Genomic DNA, 16,163 nt, shown 5'->3' with positions numbered 1-16,163 from the left:
TATATATACATATATATATATATATATTTATCTGTTACCAATGACAACGCTGATATAAAAAAAGAAATATTTAACTTTCGTGAGAGGAAATAAAATTAATCAGATCCACCTTATAACGCGATGTATATGTGTCGAAAAACTAAACTAAAACCATTTTCGAGTTTCAACAAATTTTTTGATAAATGTCATTATTGAACACGATCCAATAGTTTTTGAATTCATATTTCTAGAGGACAAAGAATGAAAACAACATTGATTTTAACGTATATCCAGTATAAATGAATGCGTGTAGATTGGCCCGTTAGTGCATTAAAACATTAAAACAAGTAAAACTAATGTTAAATTAATAGAGGAGAGAAATGATTAATTAAAAAACTATATCGTTATGACTTAAACACGAAAATAAGCTATATGTTCATGGATTTACACTGTAGATCGGGTCAGGTTGACTAAGATCAGATCAGGTCAAGTTGGAGAGAATGTATACCTAAGGACGCACGAGATTGTTGAGATTACAGAAATTACTTTCCCGTACTCTACCTACCCACTGTTTTGACGCAAAACTGTTCGACAGGGATTTCTATAGTTTGTTCAAAATTGATTTTTGTTTGAGTTCGGGCTATTTACGACCGTGTGGCGGTGCGTTTTTGCTTTTGCTAATGGATTCTTCATTTCATTTCTCCTGGACGTTCCCGATATTGTTCGTTTATAAAAGACAATATAATTTTGTTTTTACACCGTTTGAAAAAACCTCAATTTACTGGTGTTGAATGCTCGACTATTTAGGGGTCGTTGTTTTACAAGGATCATCGACAAGCATTTATGGTAAAAAACATCGAGAGAAAAAACGTTCAATTAATTTCAAATGTCAATAAGCCAAGAGTAAACTAATGTAATTTTTCAACAAATTGGTTAAACATTCTTCTGAAAAGTATAGTTTAGGAATAATTAACACATATATGTACATTGTACGTACGTCGTTAATTATTTAATTAATATAATTGACTTTATTATACAATTTTTATACAATTATTAACCTTGAAATATATAATTCAAAAGTGCATGAAATGTATGAACTTAATAACTTAAATTTATCATTAAAAGATACATTTATTGCGCAACATATTGGAGAAAATGTTCAACACATAAATTGTGTGTCTATTAATATAAATAATGATTCATTTAAAAATGTTTTCGTTTCAATATATTTATACATTTTTTAATGCACGTTATAGATAAAATATTTTAATAAATATTTTAAAGAAATCATCTAACATTTTTCCTTAAATACAAATGCAAAATTCTGATTTTTAGCAGATACTTATACAAAATGATATTTTGAGGATAATGAAATTCACGTAAATATCTATTCAACACATACTTCCTAACTATATTATAAATATAATATGTATTATGTGTCACCGTCTAAGGTAATAATTACACAAAGTATAAACTTTAAGTAAACTAACAATTATAAATGTAGAGTAACGGTGTCGGATAAAGTTTAAAAACAAAATTGTATTGATAACAAATGATATATAGTTACATTTATATCGACAACAAAAACTCCAACAGACAGTGTCAGGTTAAATCTATAATTAAACCTTTCACCACCAGAGTTATATCATCAGATACCACCAATGTCAGTAATATAGTTACTTTAATTTTTTGACTAATGAAAATATAAATAAAATAATGATTTATTATCTACTACTTATTAATTATTATTCATTTTATAAGCAAAATTAATTTTCGATTTTTTTTTTCGTAGAATTCTACTATAGCGCATACGTTCTAAAAATGTTGTCTTGACCTTCAAATCAAAACTAAGTTCAAATGGACAATGATAAATCACTATACAGAGACAGCTAAAAGTGGAAAGCTAGTTAAGCAGTAATAAAGCTAGAAGCATTCAATAATATAACCGTCCTACAAGGTTTCAAAAATGCCATTGTAAAATTAAATGGAACAATATATAACTATAAATATAACTAACTAAAAATATTATTTTTATTATTAATATTTATTTTGCGTTTTTTTTTTAATATACAAAAATATATTTATTTAATTTTAATATTCAATAATAATCGGTTGGAACATTAGTATTTGATAATAATTATTAGTAACGATTAATGAAAATCCCAAATTAGTAAAGTTTTTAATGAATGAAATGTATTTAAAATAATTTACTTTTACTGTATACATATGTATATAATAATATTATTTTAAGAAAAAAATCTTTAACGTACTTCTTTTAGAGGTTATAAAAATTGTCCACTTTATAAATCAACAGAAATAATTAATTATTATGCATAAATTGAAAAAATAAAACCATTGTAAAATAATTCGAGTAGAATGTTATTTATTAGAAATAAATATTTTGCATTTTAGTTATTAAAATATTTTATACATATAACATCTTTTCATATTTCTCGGATGAATATTATACTTAAAAGAATATTCATAATATTTTAACATAGTAATTTATTTAAATGTCACATTTTATATTTATGTGAAATATTTATTTATCGTGACAATGCTACATACTTTGAATAATAATTTTAATATTAAATTCATCGTATGTTTGAAAATATCAACTTGAGTTTTTTTTTTGATAGTATTTTATTCTAACCAATATATTTATTTAGGATTTTTACGATAGATATTTTTTAGGTTTATTGATATTCAGCACGAACCAAGAAATAATGAACTCGTATAGAAACGTTTTTAGTAAACCATAAATAGTGTCGAAGAAAATACGGGGAAGCTCAAGAAAGAAGAATAATTGCATAATCAGTAATAACTAATGACGTTATTTTCTTATATTATTTCTATAAACAGTTCAGGTTTAAATGGTATATATAATAATTGATAATTGTAAGCAATTACAAATATGTAAAAAGAAAGACAAATTTACATATTGTATCCATTTACATACACTTATAGAAAAATTGAATATTATTCATATGAACGTATTAAAACAAATCTGCCAACACAGGTTATTTGATAATTACAAATTTCTAATTATAAAAGGAACACTAAAATATTATGGAAGATATTAGTAAACAACCATTTCTTCTCACTAGATTTGTTTATTTTCGTTAATTATACCGATTCTTAGAAATTGATTCTTAGTAAAATTAATTTATTCAGTTTAATATCAATGATTCGACTATTTATTTGTATTCAATCATTTCAATCATCCGATATACCAGTCATTACCAATAATCATAATTATTATTTGTAGAATATAGACAATTCCACTAAAATATTTTACAATCGGATGATTGTCTAATTTTAATTTATTCTTTTAAATACATTTTAATTTACACAAGTTTAAAAAAATATAATATATACAATACACAATATTTTGTTTTACATTAAAATATTAAGTATTTATTAATTTAATGTTAAATTCAAAATATTTTTATTTTTTTTATCTACATATTAAAATTATAAAATTATCTATCATCCATTTTTTTTTAATCACTGCTTCTATTTAAGTTAAATTTATTAAAGAAACGTAGTTTACTATTTTTTTTAATGTTACAGTTTCTTACATAGACGCATTTCACCAAGTATCATAAATCACAATACGCAAGTAAGCAATAGACAATAGTTACTACGTTAACTACATACTAACAGGGGAAAAGTAATCTCTTTAAAAAAACTAATTTTATGCTGTTTAAGTAATTCATTTATGTGATATTTATTGTGTTTATTCAACACGGTAGTTAACGAAACAAAAAATGTCTGCTTGATACGAACATTTATCAAGAAGATACGGAATAAAAGTTAGTTAAAGTATTAATATATTTTATCAAATTTTTATATAAGTTCTAAAAATATCAAACGAATTAGTTGCTTAGTATTATATGTAGAGCCATTTTGTATATAATAGTCTGTTTAGACTTAGAAACTAAGCAGGAAGATATTGTTTTAAATTATTTCAAAAAATATTGTTTAACATTTTTATTTTATAGCGATTTTTTTTACATTCAATATTTTTTCAGGATCTATATCAGTATCTTTCATTTTTACATCAATTGATCAATAGATATGACAATAATAACCATGATTTATTATTATTTTTTTTTAAATTTGATTTGACTTTTATAATAGTTACTATTAATTTTACTTATGACTGCACATAAATGGTATAAGTACACATATTTACAATAATAATAACAGTAATTGTTTTCTCTAATAAATAAATGTCTACTAGATTAACTTCTTAAGAGACCGTAACAGTAGAAAAAAATTAAATTTAAACCATAAAACATGCTTTTGTATATCAATTCAATTTATTCAGTGTAAACGTCTTGGAGAAGTAGAAATTACGGTATATTATTGTTGCACCGAGTCCGATTAAAGATAAGTAAGTTGAAACCTGGATGTTCCAGGCTGGAACCATATATATTGTTCATAATTTGTTAGAAATTGGTTTCAAATCACGAAACAATGATATTTTATAGTCATATAAACGTGATGTTTTCAAAAACTCTTGGTTAGATAAAAATCTAAAAGTTTGTAAAGTTGTTATGCTAAGGTTAACAATCGATACAAAACCAAAAAACAATATGAATACTTCTGTTCACGCAATAAATAAAAATATTTCTAATATATAAGGCAATATTGGCAAATATTTGCTGATGACAATTTGATCTCAATAAAATGTTAAATGAAGATATTATATAACATACTATCTTTTTATATTTACTTGATAAAAAGATTAAAGAACCGGCGTGTGACCTATTTTTTTGCTCAAAAACATTCCTTATAAGAAAAACTTTCACATCTAGAAGAGTAATCCAATTTCGATCATTTTTAATTTTTGGAAAGACAAAAACTTCTTATACAATGCATTAGACTCCGATTTTCAAAATTATATTTCTAAACTATATTATATGATTTTTAAAATGAGCCATTTTTTTATGTAACGTAATTACCAAGAATCAAAGTCCAATATATCCTGTAAAAATCATCCTTTTTCTAATAAAAAAAAAAAAATAATAATAAAAACGGGTGACTCTAAAAGGTGTCAAGTTTTTCCTATAAAGTGTGTTTTGAGAAATAAAATCGTGATTTTCATTTTTGTTCGGCCGTACTATTGACATATTTGCGACTCCAGCATGTGTGTAGATAGCTAGTACCAGTATACAACACTTACAAGGTACAATGTACATTAATTATTATTTACGACTAACACAAACGGCCATTGGCGATTGCATCGGTATTGCATATTTCCTAAATATTGTCTCTTATTATTAAATAGTCATAAGTCGAGTTCTTAACCAGAGAATTTAGCAAAGTAATAGAAAAAGTGCTGGACTTACAATTTGTTTTTATGTTGATTAAATGGAAAAAAGCTACATATTTAAATTTTAAAATACTTCTTCGAACTCTTTAAATTTTTTCGTAACGATTTTCATAAAATTATATATTTGTGTTAAAAATTTGACGTGGTAATTTAAAACAATTGTAACTATTCATGATTTTTTTTTTTTATATATACAACATTTCTGATGCATACTTTATTGTATTAGAACTATTATGATACCATAACACCTTTTAATACAATTATTTTAATTATCATTAAAATGGTTACTTGCTTAAATACGTAAACAAATATTATATTCATTTATTAAAAATGTGTAATGATAATCAGATAAACAATTGTGTTTCAATAAAATTACAAATATTTAATCCACTTGTATTAAGAAATAATGTGTAATTATCGCATAATTTTAAACAGATAAAAAATATAGTTACTAATATAAATTAACATAAGTTATCGTTAATTCACTAATTATAATATGACACAACCATTTATATTATTTTTTATGTCTAAAATTAAAATTTACCATCTACAATCTTGTTTTTAATTAAGGAACAATACGAAAAAAAGGTAAAAATTTAATATACACAAAAGAAAAGAAAAATGATAATAATTAAATAATATGAAGTAATAGAACCCGGCGTATTTGCTCTGATTTAAATTTAAAAAAATGTTTATGAATTATTCTTGATTAATAGTAATATTTTCGCATAAACGCTTTAATAAATTATGGTGTTTATAAATAGCTGTATTATGATGTGTATTATGGACACTTTATATAAACTAAAAACAAACTCATTTATTCAATTTAATTAAAAATATAAATATTTATACCATTACTTATCTGTATATATATTTAAATTTTTTAATGGTTATTACGTGCCAATTAAAATAAAATTTTTATGATACTCATAATATGCTATCGTGATACAAACGTCAATTTTAAATACCTACAAATTAAAAAAAGATTAAATGTATAGAAACTTCAAACTAATCATAGAAATATATGCAATAACATATTTTAATTATTAATTAATAATATGCATACTTCATAGAACTATTGTGTGTATTGTGTATTTGTATGCAGTAAAATGCATATTAACCAAAGATTTTATGATACAGGAAAAAAAGTTTTTTACAGTTTTATATTGAATATTAATTTGAGTTATAGTTAATTGACGTACTATTATCAAACAACGAGTGAATATTTAAAATGTATTAGTGTTCGAAATTATAATACCTAAATCATGACAAAACAACTATAATTGATCTTATTTTTTTCTAAATTTGATACTTTGATACTGTAGTTTTTTCCTACGCTTAGACAAACTTTGATTGAAATCGAAAAATGCCCACTTAAAGGTATCAACAACATGCACCTTTTTAAAAAGTTGCTGAGACTTTTGTAGTACACATCCAATCTTAACTGGTGATTGTTTACTTTGACAGGAAAAATAATAAATAGTACTTTATTGTAGAAACTAATACTTACAATAATTTCTCGTTTTCTGAGAATATTATTATAGTTATGAAAAAAATTGTAGTTTTCAATAAACAAGTAGCTATAGAAGATTTTTATGTATGATAAATATTTTATTTTATCTTGTACATAATGCTACTTCAAAAATCCTATTGGTAATATGTACATTTGTACTTTACAGGATATAAAACACAAATAAATAATACGTATTGTATAACCATGTATAATTATATTATTTTGTCACACGTTATTCAAACATATTAAAATATCATTGTCTTCAGGACGAATTTATTTATTCTCAATTTCTTATCATTTAATTGTATTCTGTTTATTTATGTGTGATCGATGAAATGCTTTATGAAAAATAGATTAAAATTTATTTAAAAAAAAAAATTTTCATCAAACAATATTCATGTAATTAATATTTGTTCATCAATTTGTGTTTAAGTGCTTTGTAGTACTATAGTTTAACAAAATTAGACAAAAATACAAAATATTATTTTTATATTTATTAATATTATAAAACTTTAATAAAGAGTATAAATAAGTCGCTAGATTAGGACTATAATAATTATTTTAATAAAAAACAAATATACAAAATTAATAAAATATTAAATTTATAAAAATATAATATTCATAAATCAAAATATATATTTTATATTATTTTATTAGTATAATTTTAATTTGTATCGACCTAGTATACTAAGGATTGTATTAAGCAGTATTTGATTTGAGTAGTTAAAAAAAATTGTCTGGTAAGCAAAATAGTATATTAAAAACAAATTTTAATAATTAATTATAATAAAATACAAATACATAATCATTTTTTATTTTAAACTTATTGTCACGGCAAAAAATACAGCATTTATGAATGTAGTATTTATGTACAATGTACTATAAGCATATTATATTATATAATATGTATGTAGTAATTTATATAAAGTATTTTAAAGTACAAAATAATTAGAAATAAATCTTTATATCTTGAATATTTGACTTTACTTTTTTAATATTCATTAGCTTTCACCTTAAATAAGGATTTATTAATTACAAATTGTGAACATAGTAAAAGTTAATTGAAATTCAATTTACATAAATTATTATACCTAATTAAAAACAACTTATTGAATTACATTTGATAAAAATCATAAATTATATTTATTTATATTGCATAGGCATTTATTGTATCAAACATAATTAACCTTATATAATATATTCAGTGTTGCTGAACATCAGAAAATATAAGAAATCTAATCATATATGTACATAAGTACATTTCTTTTTAATATTTCACAAAAAATATATACCTATATTATATAATATCTTTAGTTTGTGTACAGATAATTTAACGATTGTACCCTAAAAATAAGTTTTGTACATATTTTTTGAGTAAAATATATTTTAATTCACTTAGACAATACCGAGAAAAATTTCCACACAACTCATCTTTGAAAATCATAAAAATTATGAAAACACAATGTATACAATGTATACAAGAAATAATATGTAAAAGCATTTGTTTAAAGATATCAATAAATATAAGTATGAAATATTTTACTATAATAATTTTATTTTTAGCGCTTATTGATTTAACACTTATTTAAAAATAATGAGCATTTGTTAATAAAATATTCGAATATAGGTTATTACAAGGCAAACTCCATTCATGGCAGATAAATGCAGTTAGTGTAATATTTATATTTTCTCTGTTCCATAATCCATTTCATACAGCTAAATGTGCAAATCATCTGTACAAATAAGTATCAACTTATAAAGCCATAAATTTAAGACCCTTTTAAGCAGCATATCCCCCTCAACCATACAGTTTAAATTTGGAATTTATACTCTAGACTCTTTGTGCACTATAAGTATATTATATATATATATATATATATATTTATGTATTCGATTCAAAATGGTTAGGCCTTTGAAACAACTGCAAATACTCTTCGGAATTTCTCATAAGCGAGTAATTTTATATGAGAACGTTAGCGCCCGATGTATGTAGGCCACAGTTCACACACCCGGAGCTGCGCGTTTCCGGAAAAACAATGAAAAACGGACCATTAAAAACCTATACTATCGTTGTATGTATATGCTCTAACAATGAATGTATGTCTATAGAACGGTTGTTTGACTACATTTCAACTCCAATCGTTATAATTTACTCTGTTCACAACACATATTACTTTCCATTTAATATAGAATTATTAAGATTAATAACACGTTTTGTGTTGTGTTTGTATACTAATCGTATTTCATAATAGATCATACGTAAATGCCAAATGTATTATTATTGTTAAATGTTGATACAATAATATTTAAATAAATGAGCAGATATTATGTTGAAATAGTACCAGATAAAATATTTTTCTGAAAAACAATAATTGGGTTTTTTTTAAAACTTTGTTCAAAAATATCAAAAACCAATTTTGGGTGTGATCAACAATTTACAAAAAAAATACTAGGTACTTATTCGTTCCTCATAAAACTACTAAAAATATAATTTAACTGAACATCTTAGAAATTAGGTAATATTTCAATTTTTAACTTTGAAGGTGGTGAGATAGAAAATTTGATCTAATTTGTACCAAAGAAAAGTTAAAATTAAAAATGCTTAGAATTTATTTTTTTTTGTTCGTGAAAAAAAAAAATAAAAAATAAAGTAAGAAAAATGGGAATTTCTATGCAAATTCAATTTTTGACGAAATCGATTTCGTTTTTTGTTTTAACTAAAAAACTAAAAATCATATATACTAACATTTTTCACTAAATATTCATATTGTTATTTTATTTTTATCATCAAATTTTTAAAATATTTAAACTTTTTTTAATTATAAATTGACATGACGACATTTTTTATTTTTTTTCTAAAAATGTAAATTAAATTACAAAAATAACCAATTTTTTTTATAAGAAATTTATAAACATTTTTATTTATAACAGATTTAAAAACGTAACACAAGGATTTTATAAGTTTTTCAACCTAAATTTTTAAAAATATACTGGTAAACCAAATATTTGTTTTATGAACATCTCAAGTTTAAATTTTAACGTCTTCAATATTTACATGTGAAATAACTATATCTGCTCAAAAATATTTGAAATTTTTATTGTACCTATATAAAAAATAAAAATAACAATAAATACTTACAATTTTCACCAAATGGAAAATCTTATCACTGTCATTATGTTTATATAATAACATATTCAAAATAATTCAACTGTTTTTGAGCTATTTATAGACATGACAAATAATATTACAATAAAAGTAATAAATATACCTTATTCAAATCTCAGATTTTGAAATATGTATTAACACCATATAAAACAAATACATTTATAATATAAAACTATTATCATCAGTAAGTACTTATATACAGTTTTACTTATAGTTTATATTACTGAGTTTTACTGATAGTGTAAGTAGTACCGTGTTTGTCAAAAACTGGTATTTAATTTTTTTTTTTTTTTTTTTTTTAATTTTCCTGATTATTTTGAAAAATAAGTACTTAATATTTTGAATATCAAAAATACTATAACTAGATTTAATTTTCTACCACAAATCATACTCAAAGTTAGTAACTGAAGCATTATATCTACTTCAAAGGTAATTACAGACGCAAAAAAACACATTTTTGTTGAAACCAATACAATCAACACTCTGCTAAAATTTTAAAATAATGCATTATACGAGCATTTCAAACATAATACTACTAAATTTTTAATTTTTATTAAATTAAGCCTCATATTTCAAAACGTAATACAATTCAAACCGATAAGAAAGAATTTCCGTAACGTTCAATGTTTTTTAAAAGTGGTAACATTAATTAAAAACTTAGACAACTCATTTATGTGTATCAAGAGTACTTACTAAATTGTTGAAAAAAAAACACTTGATGCTTTTTGTATAATTTTTTCATTATGTATTCACGTAATGTTAATTGTTAATAGCAACCTTTTATCTATACTAAACTTGAACAAGTTTGAACTGTGCATTGTACTTTATAACAAAATTCAAAAAACATTCCAAGGAAAATGTATTCATATTAAAAAAAAATCGATTATTGTGTTCGGTGAGAATTTTTAGAGATGAAATTTTAAGTAAATACTTCGGGCACTTTAGGGAAAATCATTTAGATTTTCCATTACATTAAACCTGCATCGAATGAAGACCTCCTCATTTGTTGCACGTAATAACTATCGACAGAGCTTTTATTACGTTACTCGATACTTTAACATGCCATGACGTAACCCGTACGGTTTTGCTAACATAAAATGTGACAGTATTCTGTTCGTTAATGATAAATTGATAACTGAAAATTGATGTTGATGATGAACGTAAACCTCAAAAATCACAATTCCAATAAATATTTAATAAACGAACCCAGAAAATATGCAAATTTCATTATTAAATAATACAAATTTTCATAATATATTCTAATTAAAGGTTGATATTTTCAGACTTAAATTTCAGTCGAAAGAAATTAAATTATATTTCCAGGGTGTCACTTTTTCTTTAAGTTTTGTTTGAGTCGTTATGGAAATGTGCATATCAAAACTTGAAGTTAGTTTCAAGAATCACTACATTGTATACTTTTTACTTCTGTCATGTAATATATCTTTTGATTTACATATTGTATAACAGTATATTTTATAAATATGTGTATTCATAGTTCATGTATACCAATATTTGATATATATATATTCAAAATCCAACCTAATAACTTATTTATTTTTTATTTTTGATAAAATCATAGTTATTGTTAAATATTTATAATTTATAAAATTTTAATAGCTATAATATTTTTTTAGAAAGATACACTTTATTAACTAGTAGTATTATTAATTGTATTAAGTATTTTATATTTGTATTGGCCTTGCACTAATAAGCACACGAGTACACGCCCAATGAATTCCCACCTTAACCATCAAACCTTACCACTCCACAATTCTGTTATCAGATATACCGAAAGTAGTTTAGTCATTTTAATAAAATAAAATATTATAATAATCATTCAGTATAAGTGATTTGTTCCCAGTGATTAACCAACCACTTGTCATACATTCTTCTTTTCGTGCTATTCGTATAAAATACGCTCGGTAGAGTTAAGACGTACGCTATTGCTATCGAGTAATATTTTATCAAAAGCGAAGTAACAGCTCATAAGAAAGATTGTCCACCAAACCATACTTTGTTTTGTTTTCATAGAAATAGCGCGAGAGTTAAACGGAAAAGCCACGATTGCCATTTGCTGAACGAAAAGGCGATTAGAATGTATAGTGATACAATATGTGTTGATGTTTGTTTACATTACTATTTACTAATAATAATAATATTTAAATCTTTCGGTCACATTGTCCCTTTTTATTGTGTCTGATTAATACTTACCAATTTATAATCAAAAGAATTTTTCGTTACCATCGTTATCGTATTATGTTATTATATTTATTATTAAGTTATATTTTATACTCGGCGTTTATATTATATGCCGATTTGGTTTGTCTATCAAAAATTCATTAATTCGTTATAACATGACTGATGAACTTGATTTATGATTATTATTTACTTTGTACAACTAATTATTTATTGCAAAAATGTTATGTCTTTGGATTCTTTTTGAGCGCCGATCATTAACGTCAAATGAATAATAAAATATACAAAACTAATCAGAGACAATCGTTTTTCTTATGTGTTTGTTGTTAATATATATATGTATTACACTCGTAATAAACTCGATATCAAACTGCCATAATCATGTGGTTAGAAATATAATATTAATACCACATAGTAAATGTATTTTATATATTATTTTGTATTTTAGTTTTCAACTACAAAAAAATTGTATAGGTTATCTTTGTGAAACAAAATCACTATTAAATTACTAAAAAAAAAAATTAACATTGATTAATGGAAGTAACCTTACGAAAATCTCGATAAAAAAATAAAAACAGTAGGCCTGGGCGTAGTCTAAATGAAATGAATTTAAATGACGTCACTAAATTAGTCTGAAAATAAAATAGTTGTATCCAACCCAAAAGTAAATAATACAATATATTAAAATTAAAATATTTATTATCATATATTTAATTTGCGTTTATTTTATGTCGAGTTGATTACCAATAAAAAAAACTTACAATTATTGAAATTTTACTTAGATTAGAATTTTAACAAAATAAATGTAATATATTAATTTATTTAAAAAAAAAATAATCTAGAAAATAAGTTCTACAAATACATATTATTATTTTTTTTTTCATATTTTTTTCATTTTAAATTAATTCAAAATTTATAAAAAATTTAATTCAATTTTATTAGTCTTCAGAATCTAGATTATAAAAATGGACTGAATATAATAATATAAAAAATAACTTTTTAAAGTTTACTGACATGAAAAATGAAATAGACGATTACACAATAAAAACACTTGTTTAAACTTTAATCATATATATGACTTCAAACTATATTTATATTGATAAAATATAAAAATTGAAAATGACTGAATGACTAAAAGCGCATGTATAAATTATTGTTTTTTTTATCTTTATATATTTTTCAATAGACTGTTAATAAACACGTAAACAAAACGACTTGTGTATATTTTTTTTGTATTGTAATTTCACTCTAAATCTGTAGATTCTGTAAATTCGTAATAATAATTATTAAAATATTCAATTAAAGTCATTAATTTATAAATATATTATTTTTTTGAGAAATAATAAATTCGTAATGAAGAATATAACTGAAATTATTTTATTAAATATATACATTTTAAATTAATGAAAATTCAAATATTCAACATTTTTTTTTTACTTATATACATACTACATTTAATTATTGTTCTACATATTATGTTATAAACAATTTCTCGATTAATTACTTTATATAAGCTGTTGTAGTTTGGTGTCACCTGTTATTAAATTCATTAATTTATTTATCCAAAATGTAATTGTAATTTATATAACAATGTAATTGATTGAAAAGTTAATTAATTGTCTACTCTTATGCACCGCGTATTTACTAACCAGTAATGTATTTTTCGAAAAATATTTTATTTCAATTGCATTTTTTAAAAATAATAATAATTTGTTATAATATACTGATATATAAAATCGCTGCGAAAATATTATTTTGTTACAGCTGTACTTGGCGACATTTTTACAGAAGTACAAAATCATATAAATCACAATTATATAATATAACACAATAATACTAAATCTTAAGTATTAATACTCAAACTAAGGCATCTGTAAAGCCATTAGCTTACAAATTAACTTTTATATAAGTGTTAAAACAATAGTTCCATAATTTTCAAAATAATTTTTATAACGGGTTTTTAATTACAATATTTAATATAAGGAAATTGTTTCTTATTTAAAATTATAAGACATTTCATATCTTTAAAATTTATATTCCATAAAAAAAATTATAAAATCGGATTGGTTTTTATGAATGTATACAATATACATTAAATTATTAGCTAACACAAAACCCACAAAAATACTTAATATACTTACGCGTGTTCTATAATTCATTTTATTGAGCTATATCAAATTTGTTTTAATAAAAGTAATTACCACTTACTAGAAAATTATTAACCTAATAATAAAATATAAGCATTGTAGCGAATCGTATTTAAAACTAATAAAATTATTTTTATAAATATACCACAACAGCACATTTTGTTGTATAATTTTGCATATTGTTAATGTATCAGAAAATCTAGAATATATTAAGAAAATTCATCTCTATACAATAAATAACGAATACAATTTTAAAATACAAAGTTTTATTTAGATTTTGTTATACTTGTTAAAGTTAAGGTTGTATTAACTTTTATTATTATTATTTTTAATTGAATCATCTCACATTTCAAGATATTTTATATATTTTAAATGTACCATTAAAAATATAATTGGATCTTCTTTGTGATTGGGCGTTATGGAAATATCTATATCTATTATTAATAATGTTAATAAAAATAGTATAAATTAGTGTTATAGTAATTAAAATGTTCAAATGATATACGATCATACGTTTATAATTTATTATGTGGATAGAAAAACAAACACGAGTATAGTTAGATAAAAATTAGAAGATAAGTCATACAGTATTATTATAATATAATTAAGTTTAAATCTAAAAACCTAACCTTAAATTAAAATTATAAAAAGGATTAAATAAAATAAAGGTATAAAAATGTTAAGTGTAATAAAAAATATATTTTTATCTAAAAAGTTATATAAGAAAAAATTATTTATGTTATGGTCTGACAATTTTTATTGCTTTTTTCAATAAAATAAAAAAAACAATAGCGTATGTATGTTTTCAAAGAAATAAATATAATATAATTCAAACTATAATGCTTAATTTAAAACATAGCAATTAAGAATGAAACGGTTATGTTTATCACATTTGTTTGCATATCATACTACATGCCGTATTAATCAAAATGCTATATCTCTGGAAATGACAATAAATTCAAAAAAAAAAAAAAGTCATAAATAACTATTTTTTTATAACTGCTATGCTCTTAATTATTTAGAATGCTATAGAATTAAGACATAATATAACTATAATAATTTGATAACTAAATAAATAGTCTTATAAAACCACCTATGGTTTTTGAATGGATAATTGTTCTTTTTTTATATGATTTCTTGATTCTTTAAAGTTCATTTAAATGTCATAAATATCAAAACCACTTCAATAAATTCTAAATGCCTGTGAACTAAGGTATAAGGTTATTAGGTTAACTTAAGTTTTAACCCAGAAACCTAACTTACATTCATTAAACATTTTTTCTATCATATTCGTTTATGTTTTTATTTTATTCTTATTCAAAAACAAAAACATTTTTATCTTATTTTTAAGAAAAAAATTTCAAACAGCTTATCTAAATAAAATACCATTCAAAATGCATAAGTTATCGAGTTATATTACTCATGAGGATTGAAAATAAATTAACTAATATGAAACCGTTAATACAAATATAGATTATACTAGAAAATAAAATTAATTTGGTAATCAAACCAAAAAAATATATACCCATTTATATATATTATATATATTAAATTCTACTTACTACAAAACATTTATAAATACAAAACTTCCGGAATTTAATCTAGAACAACGAATTTATTAATTATTAATTCTACAATTATACTATATTATCAAAATTAATTTGGCAAATATTACCCCGAATCTTATGCGAAAATGTTTAATAAAAAAAAATCAATACGTGTGAAATATGCAACCTACCTATATTAATTGTTTTTTACTATATAATCATTGATTGTCCTTGAAAAATATTTTCAGTTCATTGTTTTAGTTTTTTTAATTAA

General features: G+C 22.4%; 1 protein-coding gene across 1 annotated transcript in view; it reads right to left on the bottom strand.

The window, feature by feature from the left end:
• Positions 1 to 16,163, bottom strand: part of LOC113551682 (neuropeptide Y receptor type 2-like) — a 69,241-nt gene that overhangs the window by 38,314 nt on the left and 14,764 nt on the right. The gene's annotated exons all lie outside the window — the stretch shown is intronic.

This window comes from Rhopalosiphum maidis, chromosome 2 (genome assembly GCF_003676215.2).
Source record: "Rhopalosiphum maidis isolate BTI-1 chromosome 2, ASM367621v3, whole genome shotgun sequence".
In the NCBI taxonomy this organism is placed as follows: Eukaryota; Metazoa; Arthropoda; class Insecta; order Hemiptera; family Aphididae; genus Rhopalosiphum; species Rhopalosiphum maidis.
Note: the sequence above shows the minus strand (reverse complement) of the source record. Positions and strands in the feature narration are given on the sequence as shown.